At 46.0% G+C, this 12,082-nt stretch overlaps 1 protein-coding gene across 1 annotated transcript in view; it reads right to left on the reverse strand.

The window, feature by feature from the left end:
- MARCHF5 (membrane associated ring-CH-type finger 5) overlaps positions 1 to 12,082 on the reverse strand; it is a 350,016-nt gene that overhangs the window by 320,334 nt on the left and 17,600 nt on the right. The window lies entirely within an intron of this gene.

Genomic DNA, 12,082 nt, shown 5'->3' on the forward strand with positions numbered 1-12,082 from the left:
AGAGGCAATGGTATTTGTAACCGATGTGGACTTAACCCCTTCACTGCTAGGCCTCCCCCCGTGCTAAGCCTTTTTTTTTGGCTATTTGGGGTAGTTCGCGCTGAGGCCCCTGTAACTTTATGACTACATAAGGTATCCACGCCAAATTTGCGTCCTTTTTTTCCAACTTCATGGGTAAACACAGTTCTGGCATTTTTATGGGATATAGCCTATTTTTTGTGCTTTCAACCTCCTTCCAGTTAATGGTAGAAATGGGTATGAAAGCAATAATGGATACTGGAAAGCTATACATTTTTGAAAAGTAGACAACATTCTAAATTTAGCATGGGGTCATATGTGTTCATCCTTCAAAGTTTCTTTAAAGAAACTGTTGAATATAGGAAAAATTGAAAATTAGATTAAAAAGACAGCAATTTGTGTCAACGTTTTCACCTGTAACTTCTTCTAATTATGACAACTGTTTGAAAGCAATATACCGTTACATCCGCAGGACCTTTCTGGTTGTGGGGATACATAGGACTTGTAGGTTCATCAAGAACCCGACGAACCCAGAGCCAATAAGGATAAGTTACTTACCTATAATCCTAGTTCTCTTCCAGGGGTATCCTCATCAAAGTCATAAGCACATGAATATTCCCAACCATGCGCGGGACCCCGGAAATATATATACCAGCCTTCCATAACAATGCTGAGCAATGTTGCAAGAAATTCCCTTGTATATAACTATATTCCAATAAAGCATTTGAAAACTGCTTTAATATACAGCAGAAATCACAATCCTGCAAGGAAGAATGAAAAACATTGTCAGCACATAGGCTGTATTGCAGAAACATTAGTGTAGAAAGCTGAAAAGCTAACCCACAGAAACACTCAGAATAAACTAACTCTGTGCCTTTAAGGCAGCCATGACCCCTAGCAGGGGTGACAGTTAGGTCAGTTCTTTGTGGAGACCCGCAGACCATTTTACAAAGAGATAATATGTATCTTGCTCACTTGCCCGGGGAGGCGGGTGGGTTGCTTATGACTTTGATGAGGATTCCCCTGGAAGAGAACTAGGATTCAGGTAAGTAACTTATCCTTCTCTTCCAGGGGATCCTCATCAATAGTCATAAGCACATGAATAGAATAGCAAGCATATCCCCTTATCCTGCGGGCAAGTAACCAGAGTACAATCAAGATATATAGTAACCATAAAGCATCTATAGACTCCAATAGGTCAGCGTTGGAACAGATTCCTCAAGGAGGCCTGGCCTACTTGGGTATCTGCCCTGGAGTCAGAATCCAGACTATAATGCCTGGTAAACGTATGGACCGATTTCCAAGTTGCAGCCTTGCAAATCTCAGCCATCGGTACATTCTGTAAGAATGCAACCGTAGCAGCCTTGCCCCTAGTAGAGTGAGCTTTAGGGGAGGCTAACAGAGGCTTGTTCGCTATTTGGTAGGCCAACTTTATACAAGACACTATCCATCGTGAAATGGATCTTTTAGAAGCTGGAAAGCCTGATCTTACAGACCCGTAGTTTACAAACAATTGATCAGCTTTTCTAATGGATTTTGTTCCATCCAAATAGAACTTGAGAACCCTCTTTAGGTCTAGCGAATGAAGAGACCTTTCCGCTGGTGTAGAAGGATTGGGAAAGAAAGAGGGTAGAGAAATTGTCTGATCTACATGGAAATCAGACACTACCTTGGGCAGGAAGGAGGGGCGAGTTAGCATAACCACCCTATTGTGGTGGAAAACCGTATACGGTTCCTTAGAAAAGAGTGCTTGTATTTCACTCACTCTCCGTGCTGAAGTAATCGCCACTAGAAAAGCTACTTTCCATGTAAGGTGTTGTAATGTGGCCTTATGAATAGGTTCAAATGGTGGACCCATCAATTTGGACAAGACTATGTTCAACTCCCAAGGAGGAGAAGGAGGTCGAACAGGAGGATAAACCTTCAACCCCTGTAGGATGTCCTTGACCACCTGAAGTTGAAAGAAGGCTGGTTCGGTGATTTACTATATGTCGTGATGGCCGCCAAATGCACTTTTATGGATGAATACTTCAAACCAGATTTGGCCCAGTAGAGCAGATACGGCAAGATTACCTCTTCTTGCCTGTCAATTGGACTCCAACCATTAAGACTACACCACAAGTAAAACCTTTTCCATTTAAGAAAGTATGAGGTGCTTGTGGATGGTCTCTTTGACTCCCTCAAAATGTCCATGCAATCCTGAGGGAGGTTCAAATGTCCGTACTGCAGGATTTTAGGAGCCATGCTGCCAAAATGAGCGAGGGAACGCAGTGGTGCAGAATCTTCCCTCTCATTTTGGTGAGAAGGTCCGCCTGCACGGGAGTCTCCGATGCGGGCGAACAGAGAGCTGCAACAGGTCCGGATACCACCATTGGCGAGGCCAGTCCGGTGGAGGATCATCGTCATTCGGGATTAGATAAGTTTGGCCACAACCTTTGGAATGAGAGGGAGGGGTGGAAAGGTGTATGCAAACGTCCCTGACCAGTTCATCAAAAGAGCATTCCCCCTCGTTCCTGGTAGGTAAAACTTGGATGCGAAGGCGTGGCAATTTCTGTTTTGATCGTCTGCAAAGAGGTCAATGGAAGGATGACCCCATTGATGAAAAATGTCCGCCACCACTTCGTCGTTGAGCACCCAGTCTTTTTGCTCCTCGAAGTGACGACTGAGGGCGTCTGCTCGCACGTTCTGGTCTCCTGGCAGATGCACTGCCGTGATTGATAGGTTCCTGGCTAGCAGCCAGTGCCAGATCGCCTGGGATTCAAGAGACAGAGGGCGAGAGCGTGTTCCATCTTGTTTGTTCAGGTAATACATGGTGGTTGTATTGTCCGTTTGTATTAGGATTGAATCGGACTGAATTGACGGTTGAAAAGCCTTGAGGGCTAAATGAACCGCCCATAGTTCTACCATGTTGATATGATAGGTCTGCTCTCTACTAGGCCATCTGCCCTGAGTTTGCAGATGAACCAGATGCGCTCCCCAACCTTGAAGCGACACATCCGTGATCAGAGTTTGTTTTGGCAGAGGTTGATGTAATGGGATTTCCACCAGAAGGTTCTGTGGCTGCAGCCACCAGAGAATGGACGTCTTCGCTGTGGGAGAGAGGAGAATCCGGCCGTTCCACTGACCTGAGGTTTGGTCCCATTTGTCCTCCAAATCTTGTTGCAACGGTCTCATCCGCAATCTGGTGTTAAGTATGAGAAAAATGCAAGAGGCCATCGACCCCAGCAGAGAAGCCACTTGTCTTACTGATGGCTGATGAGCTTGGAGGATGATGCTGCTTTTTTCTCTCATTGAAGACAATCTCTCCTCCAAAGGAAACACTTTTCTGAGGTCGGAGTTTAGGTTGGCGCCCAGATAATGGAGCGACTGGGTCGGTTGAAGAACCGATTTGTCCACTTTGACATACAGGCTTAAGCGCTGAAGGAGATCCAGGCAGATGTGAAGGTGTTCCTGCACAATGTGAGGAGATGATCCCTTCAACAGCCAGTTGTCCAGGTATGGATACACGAACAGACCGTGGTGATGTAATGCTGCCGCTACTACTGCCATGCATTTTGTGAATATCCTCGGGGCATATTTTAGGCCGAAGGGTAAGACCTTGAACTGGTAATGTTTCGTGCCCACCATGAACCACAGGCACTTGTGATGCCGAGGTGTGATTGGAATGTGAAAGTAAGCATCTTGGAGATCCACCGAACACATCCAATCGCCTTTCCTCAGATGTGGAAATATTTGATGGAGTGCCAACATTAAAAACTTCTACTTTTTGATGAACTTGTTCAGAGAACGTAGATTGAGAACTGGTCTGAACTTGTTCGGCTGGTCGTTTTTCTGAACAAGGAAGTATCTTGAGTAAACTACCTTTCCTCTCTGTGCAAGAGGGACCTCTTCTACTGCTAGTTTCTTCAGAAGGGTCGACACTTCCTGACGCAGGAGTTCTAGATATAGATGACTGGATTTTACCGGAGGAATGTCTCTTGGGGACGCGCAAAAGCATAGTGCGTACCAATTTTTCACTATATTCAGCATCCACTGATCTTTGGTTATGTTGCGCCACTCTTGAATGTAGTTTGAGATACTTCCGCCCACTGGAGTGTGCAATGGTGCTAGAGGAAAGAAACTCATTGCTTCCCTTGAGTTTTTGTTGCGGAAGACGACTGCTGTTGGTGTTCTCCTCTTCCTCTCGAGGAACGACGGCCTTGGTACTGGGACTTATTCTGCTTGTTTTCCGACCATTAAGGGGTTTGAACCCTCTGTTGATAATTGTTCCGATTGTAGGGCCAGTATCGTCGTTTAAACTCCTTTTTGTTCTCCAGGCCCATCGTCTTTAAGGTGTCCAACTCGGCTTTCATTCTGCCCATTTCCTCATCTGTGTGTGTTCTGAACAGTGAGGTGCCAGAAAACGGAAGTTTCTGGATGCGCTGCTGTGCCTCCAGTTTCAACGCTGTGAGGAGTAACCAGGAAGATCTTCACGCACATATGCCATGTGCATAAGAGTGACCCGTCAGAGACGCACCATCCTCTGCAGTACTAATTACCTGGTTGGCCACCAGCACACCTTCCTGGAGGATCTCAGAGAAATCCTGTTGATCCCCCTTTGGGAGGGACAAACGCTGATGTTCGCGTAGCTGGCAGTCATTCAATTGCAGAAAGCCTTTGAGAAAGGGAGTTGTCCTGAAACGCGTCAGGCTCTGCTGATGCTGGGAGCATGGGTCTCTTCCCCAAATTGGAGTTTGCTCACAGTGAGTGCATCCTGCTTGTGGGCACCTGTGGAACTGAATCTAAATCGGCTGACCCGGTCGAAGGATGCACCGCTGCATAAGTTAGCGGTCCCGCTGCTGGTGCGTTGCATCAGCGAAGCAGGACTGTTCAGCAAGAAATTTGAACGGGGATGAACTCTGCCTGTGCCCCTGTGATTTTTAAATATTGGATTGAATGGACTGCATGCAGCCCACTTGGGTTTTATTATTACGAACTACCAGCCCCATAATGCAGTAGTGATGTGTAACTCACCTGAGTATGATTGTGCCATTGAAATAAAGGAGGGACAAACGCTGATGTTCGCGTGGCTGGCAATCATTCAATTGCAGAAAGCCTTTGAGAAAGGGAGTTGTCCTGAAACGCATCAGGCTCTGCTGATGCTGGGAGCATGGGTCTCTTCCCCAAATTGGAGTTTGCTCACAGTGAGTTCATCCTGCTGGTGGGCACCTGTGGAACACGAACACACACACACGAACGAACACACACACACGAACGAACACACACACACACACACACGAACGAACACACACACGAACGAACACACACACACACACGAACGAACACACACACACACGAACGAACACACACACACGAACACACGAACGAACACACACACACACACACACACACACACACACACACACACACACACACACACACACACACACACACACACACACACACACACACACACACACACACACACACACACACACACACACACACACATATATTTTGGTTGCAATAGGAATACATGCACTATAGTATGTCTTCTATTTTCGTTAATTAAGACCAGTGGGAAGGGCTATATAACATATGAGAAATTCATTGCCAAACTAGATTGACAAAGGCCTTTTAAAGGCCGAAACGCATCTCTCCTTATGCGTGGGATTAAGGGTGACCTGCACCAATAAAGAAATGCCGAATCCAGAACTACTTCGTGTCCGTGCCTGCTTTCCATGGAGTTTCTCTGGGAGTTGGTAGTTTGGTTTATTGAGATGCAGCGTGAGCGGTCGTCACGCTTCCACGGAACATCAGTCGTTTTGTGGCTCTCCCTTCATACCGGATTTCTATGGAGGAGTACTGGCATGCTATTGGGGGAGCCCCCAGTGGTGTGATCAGGAAGAGGAACGAGGATGACTGAGGCAGAGGATGCGGGTCTCTAAGCGGGCGGTTTCTGCAACTGCCAACAGGGGATTTGTATTTTCGCCGACAAGAAATGCCTTGCCCGGAATACTGGCACCTGCTGGTGACTGGGCACCGCAGACGCCGATTCGGTGAGGTAGTCTTGGCGTTATTGATTTTGTGGATGGGTCCCCCTCAACCCCAAGGTTGTGCCATTTGGAACATTGCATGTTGCCGTTTTCCTTCGTTGCAATACATTTGTTCTTTTGCCCTGGTGTGAGATGCCTTTTGACACTGACCCTGCAGAAACATCAGGATTTGTGCTTTGCCTATGAAACAGCTGACTATTCAGCTGCATTATGGGATTCAGAGTTTTGAGGGGGTTTTGAAGCACATGCTTTATTAACTCTGAGGTATATGTTCACTCTTTGTGTAAATATGCAGCCCCGTGATGAAATAACATTCACCCGGTCCCAGGGCCCTTATGTAACCGAGACTTTGATATTATGGCACAAATCTATTTGACTTTCGAGTCGAGGTCACAGGTCATGCAGTGGCGGACTTATTAGCTCGGGAGAGCCTCCTGGGTTTTTGGCAGTCATTGGGTCATTATTAGCAACGTTCGGCAGCACTGATTTTTAAATTGATTGGCTATTGGCTATGACGGAGCACCTTCGGGCCTCCCTGGACCTGGGTCAAACAGCGGCACTTATTTTATTAGACCTGAGTGCCGCGTTTGACACTGTGTCCCACCAGATCCTGCTTCGCCGGCTTGAAGAGGCAGGGATCACTGACATGGCTCTTGCCTGGTTTAGGTCATTCCTGACCAACAGGTCTTTTCGGGTCTCTACTCCCCCCTTCCTTTCCAAGGCTTACTCTATTGAACAGAGGGTCCCTCAGGGCTCGGCCTTAAGTCCCACCCTGTTCAATTTGTACGTCCAGCCGCTGGCTGCTGTCGCCAAAGCGTGGGACCTTAACATCGTGTCCCACGCTGACGACACTCAGCTAGTGGTTGCTCTATCGGAGGGAAGGGACACGGACCCTCTCAAGTTCAATTCTGGCTTGGCTGCGGTAGCAGAATGGCTTACTGCCAACTGTCTACAGCTCAATGCCGCAAAAACAGAGGTGCTACTGGTGGGAAAGAACCCGGAACTCTGGGGAGACCACTGGTGGCCCTCCAATCTGGGAAAAGCTCCTACACCTAAGCCAGAAGTCAAAAACTTGGGAGTCTGGCTAGACCCTGCTCTTAGTTTTACCACCCAAACCAAAAAAGTAGCCGCTACATGCTTCGGAATTTTGCGAAGTTTAAAAACTATTTTAAAATTTTTCGACCCTGATACCAGACAAGTGATTGTCCAATCTATGGTGCTGACCAGATTGGATTACGCGTCCTCTGTCCTTCTTGGGACCAACAAAACAGAAACGGCCCGCTTGCAACGCGTTCAGAACGCGGCTGCAAGAGCTCTGGTAGGCTTGCCTCGCTTTAGCTCTACTTCCAGTACTATTCGTAAACTTCACTGGCTTCCAGTAGCCCAGCGAATACAATTTAAGGCCTTATGCATTTCTTTTAAAATCTTAAGACAGTCTACCCCCAGAATGCTACAACCTCTACTGAAGATGTATGTGCCCACGCGAGCCCTTCGCTCAGCTGGTCAGAATCTGGTTGAAATCCCCCGATTCAAGCGCAGTAGAGCTGGTGGACGGTCCTTTCGGTACCTAGCAGCCAAGCTATGGAACATACTGCCAGGTCACATCCGTGAAATGAATGAACTCTACCAATTCAGGAAAGCCATTAAAACTTTCCTATTTCCTTAAGTTCCGGATGTCCTTTTGTTCTCGGTTGTGTTTTGTTTAGGATCAGCGCCGGGACGCCCCTTTGCTGGGGCAGCTGTGCGCTCTATAAAACCCCATAACATAACATAACATAGATTTAATGGTATACTGGCAACACAGGATCTTGAGTTTGGACATGTACTGTAAATGCTCGCCTATATCCCACTGTGCTATGTGCAAATTAATTTACATGTTTTAATCGTTCATTCTGTCTGCAGTATTGGTAAATTTTAGCAACCTAAAGAAATGCACTGTGCATTATAATCATGATGTTGCGCCTTACCTGTATTTACCCTGGTGTCCAGCTGCAGTGAGCATGCTTATGTTACATTTTGTATTTTGGTGCAATAGGAATACATGCGCTATAGTAGGTCTTCTATTTTCGTTAATTCCAGTGGGAAGAGCTATATAATATATGAGAAATTCATTGCCAAACTAGATTGACAAAGGCCTTTTAAAGGCCGAAACGCTTCTCTCCTTATGCTTGGGATTAAGGGTGACCTGCACCAATAAAAAAATGCAGAATCCAGAACTACTATATTATTATATATCTCTACATATATGTTCACATATATGTGATCTGTTTCCGGGGTCCCGCTGATGGGCGGGAATATTCATGTGCTTATGACTATTGATGAGGATCCCCTGGAAGAGAACTGAGCAGTGTCTTGCAATTTTTTTTATTATGTACCGGGTATATAGCAATTAATTTGGGAAAATATATACATGGAAAAATCGGCATGAGAGACACCTATGTATTTCTGAAATTGGATTAAAATATAGAGTTTAGAAACAGTAGATATTTGCACATTTCAGAATTTTGAGTACTCATACTAGCATGAGAATAAAGGTAATGTTTCAAAATGACTTCATTATTACACATTGTCTTTCAATTGGAAGGCAGAAATGCATCGAAAGTCAATATGTAATGACAGTTGCTCTAAAATTCTGTGTTACCCTAAGTCTCCCGATAAAAATGGTACCTCACTTGTGTGGGTAGGCCTAGTGCCCGCGACAGGAAACGGCTCAAAACGCAACGTGGACACACAACATTTTTACAGTGAAAACTAACCCTTTTTTGGCAAAGTGCCTAGCTGTAGATTTTGAATCCTAGCTCTGCTGGCACCTAGGGAAACCTAGCAAACCCATACATTTTTGAAAAGTAGACACCCAGGGGAATCCAGGATGGGGTGACTTGACTGTCTCGCTCCACGTTCTATTACCCAGAATCCCTTGAAATGCTACAAATTTATTTTAAAAAAAAATATTTTCCTCACATTTCTGTGGTGTAAGTTCTGGAATCTGTGCAGATCCACAAAGTTCCACCCAACCCGCATTCCCTAGATTCTTCAGAGAAAAACGGTACCACACTTGAATGGGTAGGCCTAGTGCCCGCGACAGGAAACGGCCCAAAACGCAATGTGGACACACCACATTTTCTATGGGAAAACTGAACCTTTTTTTGCAAAGTGCCTAGCTCCAGATTTTGAACCCTAACTCTGCCAGCACCTAAGGAAACCTAGCAAACCTATACATTTTTTAAATCTAGACACCCAGAGGAATCCAGGATGGGGTGACTTGACTGGCTCTCACAAGGTTCTGTTACCTAGAATCCCTTGCAATCCTCAAAATGTGTCCATAAAACCAATTTTTTTCCTCACATTTCTGTGGTGGAAAGTTCTGGAATCTGCGTGGATCCACAAAATTCCACCCACCCCGCGTCCCCCAAAGTCTTCCGAGAAAAATGGTACCTCACTTGTGTGGGTAGGCCAGGTGCCCGCGTCAGGAAACGGCCCAAAACGCAACGTGGACACACCACAGTAAAAACTGGCCATTTTTTTGCATAGTGCCTAGCTGTAGGTTTTGAACCCTAGCTCTGCCGGCACCTAGTGAAACGTAGCAAAGCTATACATTTTTGAAAACTAGACACCCGAGGGATTCCAGGGAGGTATGTCTTACGTGGATCTCCAAAGTTCCTACCCAGAATCCATTGCAAACATCAAATTTAGCTGGGGAAAAAAAATCACTTTTTCCACACATTTTTGTGTGGGAAAGTTGTGGCATCACCGGGCTGAAACAAATTTCCTACCACCCAGCGTTCCCCCAGGTCTCCCCATAAAAATGGTGCCTCACTCGTTTGGGAGGCCTTAGTACCCGTGACAGGCAAGGGCCCAAAAAGTATGGTGGCAACATTAAAATTGCCCATCACAAAACGACTTGGTTTTGCATGGGGGGTCACCTGGGTTTTTGGCCACATGCTCAGCGGCCAGCACCCACACAAGTGAGGCACCATTTTTATCGGGAGAACTGGGGGAACACTGGGTGGTAGGAAATTTGTTTCAGCCCGGTGATGCCACAACTTTCCCACGCAAAAATGTGTGGAAAAGGTGATTTTTTCAGCTAAATTTGAGGTTTGCAGGGGATTCCGGGTAAGAAAACGTTGGGGATCCACGCAAGCCATACCTCCCTGGAATCCCCCGGGTGTCTAGGTTTCAGAAATGTGTGGGTTTGGTAGGTTTCCTTGGGTGCTAGCTGTGCTAGGACCCCAAAATCCAGAAGTAGGCAAATTCCACAAAAAATTCTGTGCCTAGTGGGCTTCTGCCACCTTTGGTAGGTCTCCCTAGCTGGCCACCGAGCACAGGGCCAAAAACCCAGGTGACTCCCCTTGCAAAACCAGGTCGTTTTGTGATAGGTAATTTTGATGTCGCCTCAATGCGTTTTGGGCCATTGCCTGCCGTGGGTACTTGGACCTCCCACACAAGTGAGGTGCCATTTTTATCGGGAGACCTGGGGGAACACTGGGTGGTAGGAAATTTGTGTCGGCCCAGTGATGCCACAACTTTCCCACACAAAAATGAGTGGAAAACATGATTCTTTCAGCTAAATGAGGTTTGCAGGGGATTCTGGGAAAGAAAAAGTTTGGGGATCCACACAAGCCATACCTCCCTGGTATCCTCCGGGTGTCTAGGTTTCAGGAATGTGTGGGTTTGGTAGGTTTCCTTGGGTGCTCGCTGTGCTAGGACCCAAAATCCAGAAGTAGGCATATTCCACAAAAAAGTCTGTGACTAGTGGGCTTCTGCCGCCCTTGGGGGAGATCCTCCCCTTTCCAACAATACCTCTCCCATCTTTTTTGGTGCTCAGGGGGGGCTGGGATAGCCCCACAAGCACCGAAACTGAGAAACTGAAACCAAGTTTCAGTTTCGATTTTGTTGCAATGACGATCGCGCGTAATCGTCATTGCAATGAAATACAAAAATATGCCTGGGGAGGTTGGGGAAGGCCTTCCCCGCATCCCCAGGCAAAAAAAATGGGAAATCCCTCAGCTGTCTGCAGCAGAGGGATTTTCTGATCATGTGCTCATGACAGAATGGTTCAGTCATGAGCACACTAGAACTTGTGCTCATGACGGAACCATTCCGTCATGAGCATGAAAGGGGTAAAGGAAGCAGATTTCCGACATGTTAGCTGGTCATGCCCAACTCACATGGTATTGGAGGGAGATGACAGAAACATTGGGTAATAAATTGATGGAAGCGATGCCTAATACCCCACAGGTGTGCCTTCTGGGTCTGGTAAAGACTCAAAGCCCAGCTAATCGAAGGTTAGCTGCAGTGGCATTATTATTAGCTAAAAGGCGCATAGCAATCCACTGGGGCAGTAGAAGATCTCCAAATATAAAAAGCTGGATTAAAGATATGGTGTGCTGTAAGGAAAAATTAGCAATATATGCTGAGGAGCTACCTTTAGCTTAGAGACCTAAGGATATATGGGGCCCCTTGATCCAATACCTGCAAACAATGGAGTCAGAGGACAGAGATAGGAATGTACAAGATGAGCAATGAAAATGGGAAGGGCAGGGAAAGAAAATAAGTAACAATACGGAACGGTGTTATAATGGTTAATGTTATTGTATGATGTATGGTAATGCACTATCATTTGTCAAACAAAAGAGATGTGTGAATGTATGAGTTTAAGGGAGAATGAAATTTAAAAAATGTTAAAAAAATATCAGTGACACTGCTTCACGCTTGTTCTCCATTCCAGAATCCATCATATTCCCTTGCTCTTTATCACAAGTGTTCCAACTCTCGCTTTTGTATAAGTGCTGCTATGGGCAGCTTGCTGCTTGTGTTCCTGTACCTTAGTTTTAAAACCTCGATAAAGAAATACTGGAAAAGAAAATCAGACGCAGTAAAGCAGCAATGCCCTGCCTTGACCAAACACATCTATCAGGCAAGTCCACTATGTGCAGTGATGCAAATGACATGGGCAATGTGTAACTCGAGGTCAGCTTTTTTGGAACAGTCAAACAAATAATTTGGCTCTTTGTAGCAAGTAAAGCAGC

The sequence above is a fragment of the Lissotriton helveticus genome, chromosome 5_1 (assembly GCF_964261635.1).
Source record: "Lissotriton helveticus chromosome 5_1, aLisHel1.1, whole genome shotgun sequence".
Classification (NCBI taxonomy): domain Eukaryota; kingdom Metazoa; phylum Chordata; class Amphibia; order Caudata; family Salamandridae; genus Lissotriton; species Lissotriton helveticus.